Raw genomic sequence first — 17,893 nt, 5'->3', positions numbered from 1 at the left:
CAATATGTAATAGGGGCAGGCATGGAGGCTCTAGTATCTTGTTGTACCACCTCTAGCTTGGATACAAGATGTGATACAGGTGGGCATGGAAGCTCAAGTAACGTGTTGTACCACCTCCAGCTTGAATACAAGGTGCGATATGGGTGGGCATGGATGCTCTAGTATCTTGTTGTACCACGTCTACCTTGGATACAAGATGTGATGCAGGAGGGCATGGAGACTCTTGGAGCCTTTTGTACCGCCTCTAGCTTGGATACAAGGAGTGATATGGGTGGGCATGCAGGCTCCAGTACCCTGTTGTACCACCTCTAGCTTGATACAGTATGTGATAAGGGCAGGCATGGAGGCTCCAGTATCTTGTTGTACCCCCTTTAGCTTGAATACATGATGTGATACTGGCTCTAGTACCCTGTTGTACCGCCTCTAGCTTAGACACAAGATGTGATACAGGTGGGCATAGAGGCTCTAGTACCCTGTTTTACTGCCTCTAGCTTAGATACAAGATATAATATAGGCGGGCATGGAGACTCTAGTACCCTGTTGTACCACCCCTATCTTGGATACAAGGTGTGATATGGGTTGGCATAAGGGCTCTAGTACCCCGATGGGCCATCTCAAGCTTGTATATAAGATGTGATACGGGCGGGCATGGATAATTTAGTATCGTGTTGTACCACCTCTAGCTTAGATACAAGATGTGATATGGGCCACATTACGCTTGTATATAAGATGTGATACAGGTAGACATAGATCATCCAATCGTCAAAGTCGCGGCAGCACTCCGCTGGATCCAACCACAAAGGTGGGAGATGGCAAGGAAGAAATGCGCAAAAAGCTCACGCAGGAGGACCCGACTCCCTTGAGTCCTCAAAGATCATCGATTCAAAAGAATAAAGTAGCGAGCAGCGCCAGAGATGGTTACTTGTTATTTAAAAATGCATCAATGGATGCCTCTTTATTGCATTAAGAAAATCCAGTAGCGCACAACGTTTCAACCCAGCAAGGGTCTTTCTCAAGTGCATAAAAACTATACAATACACATACAGAATTTATATAAACCTCCACCAATACACAAGCAACATATAATTATAAAAACACCCACTTGCACCTGAAGATCATAGGGGCACCGTCATGCATGCTGGTCCACAACCTGTTCCTCTTCCTTTCCTTGATAGCCGGCGTCCGATGTCATCAGCGGGCGCCGCGCTGTCCAGACTCGTCATCCAGTACTCTGACAACGCATGCAGGAAACTGCGCATGCGTGCGGAGTCATACAGCGGAGCTGCCGACGGAGTCTTCCGTTGCTATGGCAGCGTCGGAACACAAGCTCCGCGATAGTTTCTATATATAGATTCATTAACCTGCCGCTCACAGCGGAGTCATACAGCAAAGCTGCCGACGGAGTCTTCCGTTGCTATGGCAGCGTCGGAGCACAAGCTCCGCGATAGTTTCTATATATAGATTCATTAACCTGCCGCTCACAGCAGTAGTTGTCATCACAGCAGGTTCTATCTATTACAGGTGCCGGTGACTATCCAGCAGCATAAGAAGGCAGCATAATACATAACCTCAACCCATGTAAAATACATATTCTGGGAGATATCCCTAATAGAGCAGCCTCATAAAAAATACTGTCATAAAGACAGATAAATTACATTAAATACCAGATAGTGTAAAGTTGCAAAAATCCTTTATTAACACCCAATACATGACGAACATCAGTTCTTTATATCAATATGGTCAAACTATGCTTACTATAAAGCCGCACCAGAATAAACAAAAATCAGATGGAACAGTATTGCAATAGAAAAACAGTTGTGGACACAGCAGCGCCGGCGGTGCATGATCTGAGGATACAAAAACAGAAACGACAAATTAAAATCAATACAAGATCTGATGGATCAATATTCAAAGAAATGGTAAAGGATCATACTCTAAATTCAAGCCATTTGGATGTAGTGCATCTAATTCGAAAATCCACCTTGCCTCCCTACGCTTCAGACGTTTCTCTCTGTCACCGCCTCTGCTGTTCAATGGCTCACAGTCTATTATTTGGAACTTCAATTGGCTTATGGCATGATGGGAATCTACGAAATGTTTAGCCACAGGCACATCAGATTTTTCTGTACGAATCGTGCTTTTGTGTTTCGATATTCTTGTCTTACATTCCTTTGTAGTCTCACCTACATAGATGAGACCACACGGGCACGTAATGACGTAGATGATATAAGTGGCATTGCACGTAAACCTGTACCTAATCGGGTAACGCTTGCCCGTCCGGGGGTGTATAAACGAATTGCCTTTAGTCATGTTGTTGCAACACGAGCAGTTGAGGCATGGAAAATTCCCCAGCTTAGGTGGCACAAGTAACCTCTGTGTTTGTGTCTGCGTCCTTTTCACCGTGTGCACCAATTTATCTTTGAAATTAGGCCCGCGCCGATAGGACATGAGGGGTGAATGTTTGAATTCTATCACCTCAGGATGGCATTGGTTCAAAATCGACCAATGTCTCCTCAGAGTGTTAGCTATACGTCCACTCATGGGGCCAAAAGTCGATACAAATGGAATACGCGTAAGCGTCTTTTCTCTTTGCTTAACGCAGAGGAGGGTTTCACGTTTGATGTCCCTTGCTTTGGTGACCAGAGGCTTGACGATCCGCTCCGGATATCCTCTGGCATAGAATCTCCGGTGCATTTCGTCAAGCCTGTGGTCAACATGCTCATCAACCACTATCCTGCGTACCCGCAGTAGTTGGCTCCAGGGTAAAGAGTCACGCATTTTGGGGGGATGGCAACTGTTGTATAGCAACAGACTATTTCTGTCAGTCTCCTTGGTGTACAGATCTGTTTTAAGGGACCTTCCCTCCTTGTATACCATCACGTCCAGGAATTGCACCCTTTCTTTTGAATGGGTAAGAGTAAATTTAAGATCAGAGTGAACACCATTCAACTCATCATGAAACCTCTGCAATTCCGCCTCAGTGCCATCCCAAATCAAGAAAATGTCGTCAATGTACCTTGCCCAGAATCTCACCTTGGACCAATGCGCAGATGTATATACACTCTTTTCTTCGAAATGCGTCATGTACAGGTTAGCATATGTCGGGGCTACGTTCGTCCCCATTGCGGTTCCCCGCCGCTGTCTATAGTAGCTCTCACCGTACATGAAGCAATTGTTGGTCAAAATGAGTTCTAACAATGTGAGTATAAATTGCATCCTCGCATTGTCCAGGCTAGATTCATTCAAGAAGGAACATACCGCCTCAAGTCCTGCCGCGTGTTGAATATTGGTGTACAGTGCAACAACGTCAAAAGATCCTAGAATGGAAATAGGCAAAATGTCAACGTTACATAGTTTCGTCAGAAAATCAGTACTATCTTTTATATATGACCTGGCTTTAACCGAAAATTCCCTAAGCACCCTATCCAAAAAAACAGAGGCTTTACTATATAGGGAGTCCCTACCTGAAATGATAGGCCTGCCAGGGGGTTGATGTAGATTTTTATGTATTTTGGGGAGCGTATAAATGACTGGGGTAATCGGATGCGGGACAAATAGGAAATCGTGTAGTTTTCTATCAATAATTCCCGCTCGATGGGCCTCATCCAATACTGATCGTAGTTCATTTTGTAATTTAAACACTGGATTACTCACCAGTCGCTCATATGTGGTGTCATCGTCCAATTGTGACATAATTTCGTGATGGTAATAGATTGTATCCATTACCACAATTGCGCCCCCTTTGTCGGCAGCTCTAATAGTAACCGACTCATCTTTACTTAACCCCTTCAATGCTGTGGCCTCGTTTCTAGTGATGTTATTCCTATGCACATATTTATACTGTTCACATTTTAGTTTATTCAGATCATGCGAAACTAGTTTTGCAAAGGCTTCAACCCCACCATAAGTGCCTGGTGGTTGGAAAGAACTTTTATTCCGCAGTCCTAGTCGCCTCATTGAAAAACTAGTTTCATGATGTACATTGGTAGACAAACTCTCAATATTAGTTGCAAAATATGTCTTAAGCTTAAGCGATCTATAAAGACGACGGCAGTCAATGTCCAATTGAAACCAATCGGTACGTGGGACCTCACAAAAAGATAACCCACGGGACAATACCTTAGTCTCCATATCATTTAATGTTCTGGAGGATATATTTACCACCAATAGTTGATCTGTGGCTAATTCCTTTGTCTCCTGTGCGATCTTGTCTGGATCCCCGATCTTGGTCTTCCTCCATCGTTGGTGTCGCTTTCCGCCCCGCCTGTTGCGCTGCCGCTTCCCAGGTGTGCCCTCTGACGAGGAGGGCGTTGCTCTAAAAAATCCAACCTTGCATTGTCAGTTGCAAGAGGGTTTTCATCCATAGATTCCGAACTGGCGGATGTGAACCCAAACCTTTGTGGGGGCCTCGGTCGTCGTGGGTTCCTGTGACCCCGGATCCGTCTCGGAGCCTGCGGGTTCTGTCTCTGCTTTCCAGAAGACTGCCAATTGAATATATGGCCGCTCTTATAGTCCTCTGTGTCCCGGAACCATTTATTTCTCTTTATACTCTCTGTGTCTTCCCTATATTTTTTAAGGAAAACATCACATTTATTCTTAAGCTGCTGTAAATCGTCCGGTTTCATGCTCGTCATGAGTTCGTCCTCAAAGTTCTTCAGCTGTTCTTGGGATGTTTTGATCTCCGCCTGTAGAAACTCCATATTCAAAAGCATCAAATCAAACGCATATTTGTTGGTAATTCCTATAAATTTGGAGCAAAAGTCCTTGTTATCAGCAAACATAGTTGGTCTTATATGGGATCTGAGTCCCCGTGGGATCCTTCCCACACCATAATATTCCCGCAGGGTCGCAAGATGCAACTGATATGAAATCAAATGCTTATTAAGTGTTTCCCATTTCTTCTGTAATGCATTAGCATTAGGTATATCCAAAAAAGATCCATCAACAATCATATTAGAATAGATTTTATCAGCTTCTACCTGTGTATAGGTGAAAGTACTGGAATAAACCGGCCCATCTCGTGCCGTTAATAGTAATCCAACTCGATCCGTGGGTGCCTGCTGCATGGAGTCCATTATCAGTCATCCAATCGTCAAAGTCGCGGCAGCACTCCGCTGGATCCAACCACAAAGGTGGGAGATGGCAAGGAAGAAATGCGCAAAAAGCTCACGCAGGAGGACCCGACTCCCTTGAGTCCTCAAAGATCATCGATTCAAAAGAATAAAGTAGCGAGCAGCGCCAGAGATGGTTACTTGTTATTTAAAAATGCATCAATGGATGCCTCTTTATTGCATTAAGAAAATCCAGTAGCGCACAACGTTTCAACCCAGCAAGGGTCTTTCTCAAGTGCATAAAAACTATACAATACACATACAGAATTTATATAAACCTCCACCAATACACAAGCAACATATAATTATAAAAACACCCACTTGCACCTGAAGATCATAGGGGCACCGTCATGCATGCTGGTCCACAACCTGTTCCTCTTCCTTTCCTTGATAGCCGGCGTCCGATGTCATCAGCGGGCGCCGCGCTGTCCAGACTCGTCATCCAGTACTCTGACAACGCATGCAGGAAACTGCGCATGCGTGCGGAGTCATACAGCGGAGCTGCCGACGGAGTCTTCCGTTGCTATGGCAGCGTCGGAACACAAGCTCCGCGATAGTTTCTATATATAGATTCATTAACCTGCCGCTCACAGCGGAGTCATACAGCAAAGCTGCCGACGGAGTCTTCCGTTGCTATGGCAGCGTGGGAGCACAAGCTCCGCGATAGTTTCTATATATAGATTCATTAACCTGCCGCTCACAGCAGTAGTTGTCATCACAGCAGGTTCTATCTATTACAGGTGCCGGTGACTATCCAGCAGCATAAGAAGGCAGCATAATACATAACCTCAACCCATGTAAAATACATATTCTGGGAGATATCCCTAATAGAGCAGCCTCATAAAAAATACTGTCATAAAGACAGATAAATTACATTAAATACCAGATAGTGTAAAGTTGCAAAAATCCTTTATTAACACCCAATACATGACGAACATCAGTTCTTTATATCAATATGGTCAAACTATGCTTACTATAAAGCTGCACCAGAATAAACAAAAATCAGATGGAACAGTATTGCAATAGAAAAACAGTTGTGGACACAGCAGCGCCGGCGGTGCATGATCTGAGGATACAAAAACAGAAACGACAAATTAAAATCAATACAAGATCTGATGGATCAATATTCAAAGAAATGGTAAAGGATCATACTCTAAATTCAAGCCATTTGGATGTAGTGCATCTAATTCGAAAATCCACCTTGCCTCCCTACGCTTCAGACGTTTCTCTCTGTCACCGCCTCTGCTGTTCAATGGCTCACAGTCTATTATTTGGAACTTCAATTGGCTTATGGCATGATGGGAATCTACGAAATGTTTAGCCACAGGCACATCAGATTTTTCTGTACGAATCGTGCTTTTGTGTTTCGATATTCTTGTCTTACATTCCTTTGTAGTCTCACCTACATAGATGAGACCACACGGGCACGTAATGACGTAGATGATATAAGTGGCATTGCACGTAAACCTGTACCTAATCGGGTAACGCTTGCCCGTCCGGGGGTGTATAAACGAATTGCCTTTAGTCATGTTGTTGCAACACGAGCAGTTGAGGCATGGAAAATTCCCCAGCTTAGGTGGCGCAAGTAACCTCTGTGTTTGTGTCTGCGTCCTTTTCACCGTGTGCACCAATTTATCTTTGAAATTAGGCCCGCGCCGATAGGACATGAGGGGTGAATGTTTGAATTCTATCACCTCAGGATGGCATTGGTTCAAAATCGACCAATGTCTCCTCAGAGTGTTAGCTATACGTCCACTCATGGGGCCAAAAGTCGATACAAATGGAATACGCGTAAGCGTCTTTTCTCTTTGCTTAACGCAGAGGAGGGTTTCACGTTTGATGTCCCTTGCTTTGGTGACCAGAGGCTTGACGATCCGCTCCGGATATCCTCTGGCATAGAATCTCCGGTGCATTTCGTCAAGCCTGTGGTCAACATGCTCATCAACCACTATCCTGCGTACCCGCAGTAGTTGGCTCCAGGGTAAAGAGTCACGCATTTTGGGGGGATGGCAACTGTTGTATAGCAACAGACTATTTCTGTCAGTCTCCTTGGTGTACAGATCTGTTTTAAGGGACCTTCCCTCCTTGTATACCATCACGTCCAGGATGACGACATCGGACGCCGGCTATCAAGGAAAGGAAGAGGAACAGGTTGTGGACCAGCATGCATGACGGTGCCCCTATGATCTTCAGGTGCAAGTGGGTGTTTTTATAATTATATGTTGCTTGTGTATTGGTGGAGGTTTATATAAATTCTGTATGTGTATTGTATAGTTTTTATGCACTTGAGAAAGACCCTTGCTGGGTTGAAACGTTGTGCGCTACTGGATTTTCTTAATGCAATAAAGAGGCATCCATTGATGCATTTTTAAATAACAAGTAACCATCTCTGGCGCTGCTCGCTACTTTATTCTTTTGAACAGGTAGACATAGAGGCTCTAGTATCCTGTTGTACCGCCTCTAGCTTGTATATAAGATATGATACAGGTGGGCAAAGATGCTCTAGTATCCTGTTGTACTGCTTCTAACTTGTATATAAGATATGATACGGGTGGGCATGGAGGCTCTAGTACCCTGTTGTACTGCCTCTAGTTTGCATACAATATGTGATAGGGACAGGCATGGAGGCTCTAGTACCCTGTTGTACCACCTCAAGCTTGGATACAAGATGTCATACGGGTAGACATGGAGGCTCTAGTACCCTGTTGTAACGCCTTTAGCTTAGATACATGATGTGATACGGGCAGGCATGAAAGCTCTAGTATCCTGTTGTACCGCCTCTAGCTTAGACACAAGATGTGATACAGGTGAGCATGGAGGCTCTAGTACCCTTATGGGCCACCTCAAGCTTGGATAAAAGATGTGATACAGGCAGGCATGGAGGCTCTAGTATACTGTTGTACCGCCTCTAGCTTAGATACAAGATGTGAGGAGGCTGTAGTACCCTGTTGGACCACCTCAAGCTTGTATATAAGATATAATACGGGTGGGCATGGAGGCTCTAGTATCCTGTTGTACCCCTTCTAGCTTGTATATAAGATGTGATACGGGTGGGCATGGAGGCATGGAGGCTCTAGTATCCTGTTGTACCCCTTCTAGCTTGTATATAAGATGTGATACGGGTGGGCATGGAGGCTCTAGTATCCTGTTGTACCCCTTCTAGCTTGTATATAAGATGTGATACGGGTGGGCATGGAGGCTCTAGTATACTGTTGTAGTGCCTACCAACGGACGGCAGAGGGGAGTACTCATCTCGGGTCATGGCTCTACATAACCTGTGCTGATATATAGAAAGATAATTATTGCTGACCTGTCAGTGCCGTATCCAGTCTCTTGTAGTTACAGGAAATGAACGTGACACAGCAGCCTCTGATTGGCTGCAATCAACTGACTACTTGTGGTGGCCGCTGTCACAACAAACACCAGTACTGCAGCGCTGGATCCTATCAGAGTGGTAAGTGTAGCGATTTATTAATTTAGTACAGACAGCCCTATTAGGCCGCGTTCACACATGGCGTTTTTTGTAGAGTTTTTTTTTATTCAGTTTTTAATTGCCGTTGAAAAACGCCATGTGTGAACACAGCTTTAAAAAGATTCTGTCTGGTAGTTGGACAACCCCTTTAAAAGCAACCAGTCGTCCCCTATAAGCACTATGAAGTTTTGGAGCACATAGGACGGGTCCGGAGGAGTCCGGGGTGTGTTCTGCTTACCTCCCCAGCTCACGGTTCCTGCACCGTAGCCCCTGGAAGTCGGTACGCGGTGTGTATGATTCGCCAGTCAGTGTGCGCACATCCTGTTCTCTAAGGGTATGCGCCTGCGCTGACTGAAAAGTCCCACTCACATCCCCGGACTCCTCCGACCTGAACTATGGGCACCATAAGACCGGCTTCACATGGGTGATACAATCACGTGAGATTTGTGCATTTTGAGACGCACAAATCTGAACCACCACCTTGTGAATGGAGTCATACACATGAACGATGCGATGCGGGAAACAAACCGCGGCATGTTCTATCTGGCTGCGTGATCTCGCATTGCAGCGTCCATTGTTTTTAATGGGGCCGGTGGCAGCAATGGGGGAGAGAACAGCCGCGGCAGAGGATTGAATTCACATGGTGAGGGCGCGATATGGTGGCGGGATTCACGGCCTCGTATCACGCATACCTGTGTGAAGTTAGGCCAACTTAGTTGTGACTTTGGCCAGTATCGTGTCTCCCATTACACTGTGCGGCACATGACCTGTACATAGAGACTGGCCTATGGTAAGCAATAATGCACTGCACTACAAAAGTACTGCAGTGCAACGTCATAGCAAACAGTGCTTTTATGGTTCAAGTCCCCCACAGTGACATAAAAAATGAAAGAAAAAAAAAATTGTAAAAAAAGAGGTAAAATTAAATTACCAAAAAAACTCTTTTACGCACTTTCCCCTTTCTATTAAAAAAAAATAACAAAAAAAAAAAATATATATATATATATATATATATATATATATATATATATATATATATATATATATAAACCCACATTTCTGGTATCCGTAACGATCTCTACAGTGAATCGAACGCACTATTCATCTTGCAAAAAATGTAAATATAAACCCTAAAAGATGCAGAGGCAAAATGCTCATTTTGTTCATTTTGCCTACCAAAATAACGCCAAGTCAACAGAAAAATAAAAAAGTTATGTCTTTTGAAAATTGGAGATGAAAATACCCCAAAAATCTTCACGCCTTTATGGCCAAAATAGGCAGAGCGATCAGCTGAGCAAGCTGGACCATCTACTAGCAGCTTATTCGGCTCCAAAGTCCACCCCTCCCAACTCCTTAGCCGTGGATGACGCAGTAGGCGTCATCCATGTAGCGCTGCCAAGTCTCACATGTGCGCCGCGAGGTCTTCAGCTGGCGCATGCACAGATGAACTGTCTCTTTGTGGGAATATTCACGTTACTCGTTGTTCATGCAGCGGCAACAGTGCAAGTGCAAAAGAACGCAGCATGTCCTGTTTTGAGGCAATTCCACTGCAAGAACTGCTCATTCTTTCTTTTTTATTATTTTTCACGTTTAAAAACGCACCTACAGTGATGCGAATAGCGCATTTTGAACATGGGAACGTTTCGCAGAAACCTGAAAAACGCAGGTTTACAACTGTGATATATATATATATATATATATATATATAATATATATATATAATATATATATATATACGATTTTCTCTCACCTATATCGCACTGGCCTGTGTAAATACAGTGTAAAGCACGCGGTGCAGAGCGTGGTGCGTAAGGGTATATTCACACCAAATCTGAGAACCCCGCCAGTTTTGCCGCAGATGTGAGATGTGTTTTTTGGTCACATGGTTTTTACAGGTAAAAGTACACGCGGTCTTTGATGTGGTTCTCAGCCGCACCTTGACTGCGACACGTGAATACACTTTACGGATGCTTTTACTCCCGCGCATTTATAGTGACGTATTTTTAGGGACGTTTTTCTGGATTATTTTTTTCCATAAACCCTGCGGCCGGATTTTAGCAGATCAACAGTGAAGTGTGGAGCTCCATAAACACTACAGGGATCCTTTGTGGGGGTTTTCTCCTTTAGTTGTGCGTTTCTTGGGTCGGTGGCTATTTTTGTAATCGCAGCATCCTGCAGGTTTGGCGTTACTGCAGGTCACCGCATTCTATGTGGTGCGGACATGTCAGCGCTGGGACAGGAAGAACAGACGGGCTCATTAATCTAATCTATCTAGAAGACAAACCTGCCTTGTTGCCCATAGCAACCAATCAGAGCGCAGCTGTCATGTAACTAGAGCCGTTTCAGAAATCAGAGCTGTGCTGTGATTGGCTGCTACGGGCAACAAGGCCAAATTTTTTTTTCAGACAGCTTTGATAAATGAAGGCGAGAGAAGGGTGGTATAGCCAGCATCAGGGGGCAGGAGAGTGGTGAAGGGTCTTGGTAGTGCCGGCATCAGGGGGCAGGAGAGCAGTGGAGGACCCTGGTAGTGCCGGTATCTGGGGGCAGGAGAGCGGTGGAGGACCCTGGTAGTGCTGGCATCAGGGGGCAGGAGAGCGGTGGAGGACCCTGGTAGTGCTGGCATCAGGGGGCAGGAGAGCGGTGGAGGACCCTGGTAGTGCTGGCATCAAGGGGCAGGAGAGCGGTGGAGGACCTTGGTAGCGCCAGTATCTGGGGTCAGGAGAGCGGTGGAGGACCCTGGTAGTGCCGGTATCTGGGGGCAGGAGAGCGGTGAAGGACCCTGGTAGTGACGGTATCTGGGGGCAGGAGAGCGGTGGAGGACCCTGGTAGTGCTGGCATCAGGGAGCAGGAGAGCGGTGGAGGACCCTGGTAGTGCCGGTATCTGGGGGCAGGAGAGCGGTGGAGGACCCTGGTAGTGCCGGTATCTAGGGGCAGGAGAGCAGTGGAGGACCCTGGTAGCGCCGGTATCTGGGGGCAGGGGAACAGTAATGTGACGGCTTCTCCTCTTATCTTACAAGATATATGATGTTTAACCCTCGCGATTCTATTGCACTAGTCGTTTTTATTAAGTTCAGGTCTCTGCAGGGTGTTAATGTGAGTGATTATCACAGGTTTATGCTAGATTGCACTGCGATATTCCGTGCACCATTCGCCTACAGGAACGCATTACACTGAATCTGTACCTGCAATGTCATGCAGATCTGATCTTGTGATGGTGAAAATCCCGCATTGTCGTATTTTTTAGGTTTTTGACAGAAATCGCATTACAGAGCCCTCCCCAAGTAGCAACAAACGCGGCTCACACATTGCAGTATGGCGGCATAAGCTGCGTAACGCTGGTCTAAATATGGGGCGCTTCATCAGAACATATAGCCAAATATTGGTGAAAGAGTCATAGTCCGGTTTGCTTGCTGATTTAGCACCGAAATTCCAATTAGAGTCAAATACCGGTGAATGGGGATTTCACTCACAGTGAAAACAATCTGCCGTGGATTGGAGTCTCGCTGCGGATTTTCACCTTCCCAGCATGCTCTGCAGGTTGTGGATATTTCAAGGCGGATTTTATTCATTTTAATATGAGTGAAATCTGCGCCAAAATCCTCAGAATTTGTTGTGGATTATTCTGCTGAATTCCAGTGTGGATTTACGCAATATGTGAGAAATGAGCCTAAAATGTGTCTAGAAGATCCCTGGTTAGAGAGGCCTGTGGCCGGTCCTGCCCACCTGTGAGGGTGTGTGTATGTGCGGTCGAGTGAGGTCACAGGGGTTTCAATGGAATCTTGTGAGGTCAGAGCGGTCTGCAGTTCTAGAAACAGATAGAACCCGTCCGCACAGGCAGTTCCTGCAGCAGCGGCACTACAACAGTCACCGGAGCTCTGCTGCCTCTGCTACACCCCATAACTTCTCCTCAACCGTTGGCTGCGTACATCATCCCTGTCCGAGAGGAGCTTCTGGGCGCTCCAGGTGGACGTTACGTGGATGTAACCGCTGCTGCTTGCTGTTAGCAGCCTACATCATCTCTGTACGGGAGGAGCTTCTGGGCGCTCCAGGTGGACGTTACGTGGATATAACCGCTGCTGTTCGCGGTTATCAGCCTACATCATCCCTGTCCGGGAGGAGCTTCTGGGCGCTCCAGATGGACGTTACGTGGATGTAACCGCTGCTGCTTGCTGTTAGCAGCCTACATCATCTCTGTCCGAGAGGAGCTTCTGGACGCTCTAGGTGGACGTTACATGGATATAACCGCTGCTGCTTGCTGTTAGCAGCCTACATCATCCCTGTCTGGGAAGAGCTTCTGGACGCTGCAGGTGGACGTTACGTGGATATAACCGCTGCTGTTCGCTGTTATCAGCCTACATCATCTCTGACTGAGAGGAGTTTCTGGATGCTCTAGATAGACGTCACGTGGATATAACTGCTGCTGCTTGCTGTTAGCAGCTTACATCATCTCTGTCCGAGAGGAGCTTCTGGACGCTCTAGGTGGACGTTACATGGATATAACCGCTGCTGCTTGCTGTTAGCAGCCTACATCATCCCTGTCTGGGAAGAGCTTCTGGACGCTGCAGGTGGACGTTACGTGGATTTAACCGCTGCTGCTCGCTGTTAGCAGCCTTCATCATCCCTGTCCGGAGGAGCTTCTGGCCGCTCACAGATAAGTGTCACATCTCTCTGGGTTTCCATGTTTATATACTGAGCTGGTGATTGTTAGATATCATGGGGAACCCTTTTATATGAGGGGATTGTATTCTCAGCCGCTCGCTAGAGAACATCTAATAGACAAGTCCTTCCTTTATACTGCAGTCACATTTTTTTGTGTGTCTTTTTGATGCGCTTTGCTGGTAAACTGCAGCAAAAATAATTTTTTTAAAACCCCTAAAGGACCACTTTTTGGGGATTTTACCCGTATGGTGATTTTACTCCCCTATTTTTTGTTTGTTTTCTTTTGCTCCCAAAATGATTTTTGCAGCATTTTTCTTTCTATGACATATAGGGCCATTTTTTATTTATTTTTTATTTATTTATTTATTTTAAATATCTAGTAATAAGCTAAAAAATGTTTTTTTTTTAATAATAGTTGTTTATTTGTAAAATTAGAATATTCACACTAAAATAAAGTAGGGAATGGGTTCCTCATTTCGGTTTCGCTGTATAGATATATAATTTGTATAGTTTTAGATTACAGGGCGCAAATAGCGCTGATTTTGGCTGGCGTCGGTGTTGAGTCGTTTTATTTAATATATATTAAATTCTGTATTTATTTATTTTTACATCAAACACCTCCTAGGGGGTCATTTATATTGCCTCTTTTCTATTTCACACTTTCCCACTATAGCTGAAGCGTCCATATGAGCCCCAGTTCGGGCTCATGTCCACGGGCGTTTTCCCACCACGAATTCCGCATGCATTGCACGCATGAGTGATATGCAGAGAATGGAGGCAATGAAAGTATATGGGCTTCCATTGCTCCATACCCACCTGTGTGTGGGCACTGCCTATCGATACGCAAGAGAAATAAATTGCAGCATGCACTATCTCTCTGTGTGTCATATGCAGACATTGTTTGGGCTGTGTATCAATACGCTGTCCATACACAATACATTGATACAGGCAGTGTTTCCATACGCATCCCTGCGCTGTTCAGAGCGGGGAATTAAAAAGAGAAAATCAGACTGCGCATGTGCGTGACGACAGATTCCCAGGCATGCGCAGTGCCATGCACAGCCCATAAACGGTCTCTGCCGGAGGAGTGTATTGGCTATATATGTGTACAACACTGCGGGAGACCCGGAGTATTTTATATATATACCCGTGGACATGAGCCCTTAAAGGGGAGACATCCCCCTATAGTGACAATAGTGTGGAGGAGGGGAAGAAAAATGGATGGAGCGCCCCCGGGGAAGAGGAAATGGGATAAAAATGGAAGTGGGACTGCTTGATCTCGGGTGTTTTGTCAAAAAAACTCCGTTTTTTTTTCATTTAAAACCAGCTTGTATCCGCGTCTGGGGGTTTGGGAACGTCTTCCTCAGTACTTGCTGGGGTTACACGATACAACACATTCATATATGGTGTAGAGTCACAGTGGAGTAAAAGGTGACGTGGACAGTAGTTGGTAGTGTGATATACCAGGCGCTTTTACGCCACGCAGGAAAGATAGTCCTGGAACTATCTTTCCCGGCCAGAATATAGCCACTGCCATAGATTCCTATGGGAGCCAATGACAGCTGCCGGAGAGGGGAGGTGGGAGGGAGTTTAGCAGCGTGACTGCTGAACTCTCTCCCCCTTCTCTCCTCCTCTTTGCCCCTCGCCAGTTGTTTGCAATGGGAGGGAGCAGGGCGGGGACGGAGCTAAGCACCACCCCTCCTATTGCTGGCGGCCAACAAGGGACGGAGAGGGGGCGGGAGCTTGGCACACTAGCTCCTGCCCCGTCCCGCCTCCTCCCTTTGCAGAGAGTCGGTGAGGGGAAGGGGGAGAACAGCTTAGCAGAGCTAAACTGTCTTCCCCTGCCCAACGGCATTGCGGCTTCGGCGTATATGCACTGGGCTCAGGCCGTCTGAACGGGCGCACAAACGTTAGATTTCTGTGCCCGTTCACACGTTTTTATGGTGCCAGTGGGCACACTTCAAAACACCAACGGCCGTGTGAAAGAACCCTCATAGTAATAAAACCAATAGTAGCGATAATGGCAATAGAGACTATCAAATAAAATGAGTCTTGGCATAATGTTAGTCCCTGTATGGCAGCTATAGGGCAAAAGAAAATGTACATTTAAAAGACTATATAACTAACTGTATATACCGTATTTTTTGCTTTATAAGGGCGCATTCAGACGAGTGTGTGCGTGTGCCATACATAGGTGCTCACAAAACCACGCACCCACGTACATGCACAAACACGCGTGAATGCAGGTCCGTGCAGCATTGCTTTCAATGGAACACGATAGGATGCCGGCAACCCCTGCAGTGATTTTCAGAGAAGGGTTTTAAATATAAGCCCTCCCCTTAAAATCAGCCATGGTTTCTCTTTAAGGAAAAAAAAAAAATATATACATATTTAGGCTGAAGAATTCCTCTGCCACAGCTCTTCCTGATTGGTTGAGCGCTTTGACCAATCACAGCTATAATATATATATTTTTAATTTTTTTTCTGCATCTAGGGTTCATTTAAGGGCTTTGACTAAGATTTCATATTGTCAAAGTTGCATCCATTTGCACGAAAACGTCATTTTTGTGCGAATCAAAAAAACGCTGTCCTATTTTTTTTGCAGGAGCGAATTGTTCACTAGTAAAAAACAGACATGTGACCACATTCATTGGAAAGCATTTGTTCTAATAGACCCGTTTTTTTTTTGCATCTATGGATGCGGGAAAAAAACGCTCCCCTGCCGGAACCCAAAAAATATATATAATTTGGAAGACGTTTTTCCATGAAATAGATCTTAAAAGATGCCCGCAGTGCAATTGGCTGTGTGTGGCGAAAAGAAAATAAAATCAAGGCCCGCAGTGCGATTGGCTGTGTGTGGCAAAAAGAAAAAAAAAAGATGCCCGCAGTGCGATTAGCTGTGTGTGGCAAAAAGAAAAAAAAAAGATGCCCGCAGTGCGATTGGCTGTGTGTGGCAAAAAGAGAAAAAAAAGATGCCCGCAGTGCGATTGGCTGTGTGTGGGGAAAAAGAAAAAAAAATAGATGCCCGCAGAGCGATTGGCTGTGTGTGGCAAAATGGAAAAAAAAAAAAAGATGCCCGCACTGCGATTGGCTGTGTGTGAAAAAAAAAAGGGTACCTGTGGTGCGATTGGCTGTGTGTAGCAAAAAGAAAAAAAAAAAGATTCCCGCAGTGCGATTGGCTGTGTGTGGCAAAAAAGCGTGTCTGTGGTGCGATTGGCTGTGTAGCAAAAAGAAAAAAAAAATAACATGCCCGCAGAACAATTGGCTGTGTGTGGCAAAAAAAAGATGCCCGCAGTGCGATTGGCTGTTTGTGGCAAAAAGAAAAGAAAAACATACCCGCAGTGCGATTGGCTGTGTGTGGCAAAAAAAAGTGTGCCTATGGTGCAAATAGCTGTGTATGGCAAAAAGAAAAAATAAAGATGCCCGCAGTGCGATTGGCTATGCGTGGAAAAAAAGTGTGTCTATGGTGCGATTGGCTGTGTGTGGCAAGAAAAAAAACATGCCCGCAGTGCGATTGCTTGTGTGTGGCCAAAAAAAAGTGTGTCTATGGTGCAATTGGCTGTGTGTGGCAAAAAGCAAAAGAAAAAAAAATTCAAAAGATGCCCGCAGTGCGATTGGCAGTGTGTGGAAAAGAAAGGGTGTATGTTATGCAATTGGCTGTGTGTTGCAAAAAGAAAAGAAAAAAAAAAGATGCCCGCAGTGCGATTGGCCGTGTGTGGCACAAAGGAGAAAAAAAAAGAAAAAAAGATGCCCGCAGTGCGATTGGCAGTGTGTGGAAAAGAAACGGTGTCTGTGATGCGTTTGACTGTGTGTGGCAAAAAGAAAAAAAAAAAGATACCCGCAGTGCGATTGGCTGTGTGTGGCAAAAAGAAAAAAAAAATGCCCGCAGTGCGATTGGCTGTATGTGGAAAAAAAAAGTGTCTATGGTGCGATTCGCTGTGTGTGGCAAAAAGAAAAAAAAGATGCCCGCAGTGCGATTGGCTGTTTGTGGGGGAAAAAAGGATGACTGTGGTGCGATTGGCTGTGTGTGGCAAAAAGAACAAAAATCCTGCCCGCAGTGCGATTGGCTGTGTGTGGCAAAAAGGAAAAAAAAAAGATGCCCGCAGTGCGATTGGCAGTGTGTGGAAAAGAAAGGGTGTCTGTGATGCGATTGGCTGTGTGTGGCAAAAAAAAAAAAAAACATGCCCGCAGTGCGATTGGCTGTGTGTGGCAAAAAGAAAAAAAAAACATGCCCGCAGTGCGATTGGCTGTGTGTGGCAAAAAAAGGCTGTCTATGGTGAAATTGGCTGTGTGTGGCAAAAAGAAAATAAAGATGCCCGCAGTGCGATTGGCTGTGTGTGGCAAAAAGGAAAAAAAAAAGATGCCCGCAGTGCGATTGGCAGTGTGTGGAAAAGAAAGGGTGTCTGTGATGCGATTGGCTGTGTGTGGCAAAAAGGAAAAAAAAAAAAGATGCCCACAGTGCGATTGGCTGTGTGGCAAAAAGAAAAAAAAGATGCCAGCAGTGCGATTGGCTGTGTGTGGCAAAAAGGAAAAAAAGAAAAACAGATGCCCGCAGTGCGATTGGCAGTGTGTGGAAAAGAAATGGTGTCTGTGATGGGATTGACTGTGTGTGGCAAAAAGCAAAAAAAAAAAAACATGCCCGCAGTGCGAT

At 45.4% G+C, this 17,893-nt stretch overlaps 1 long non-coding RNA gene across 1 annotated transcript; it reads right to left on the bottom strand.

The window, feature by feature from the left end:
• Positions 1–1,709: 1,709 nt before the first annotated feature.
• Positions 1,710–4,367, bottom strand: LOC136619796 (uncharacterized). The gene is made up of 3 exons (XR_010791037.1): positions 4,162–4,367; positions 3,259–3,317; positions 1,710–1,847 (listed from the first exon to the last, which is right to left on the bottom strand). It is a non-coding gene; the product is annotated as an uncharacterized lncRNA (long non-coding RNA).
• Positions 4,368–17,893: the final 13,526 nt, after the last annotated feature.

Source organism: Eleutherodactylus coqui, chromosome 3 (assembly GCF_035609145.1).
Source record: "Eleutherodactylus coqui strain aEleCoq1 chromosome 3, aEleCoq1.hap1, whole genome shotgun sequence".
Taxonomy (NCBI): domain Eukaryota; kingdom Metazoa; phylum Chordata; class Amphibia; order Anura; family Eleutherodactylidae; genus Eleutherodactylus; species Eleutherodactylus coqui.
Note: the sequence above shows the minus strand (reverse complement) of the source record. Positions and strands in the feature narration are given on the sequence as shown.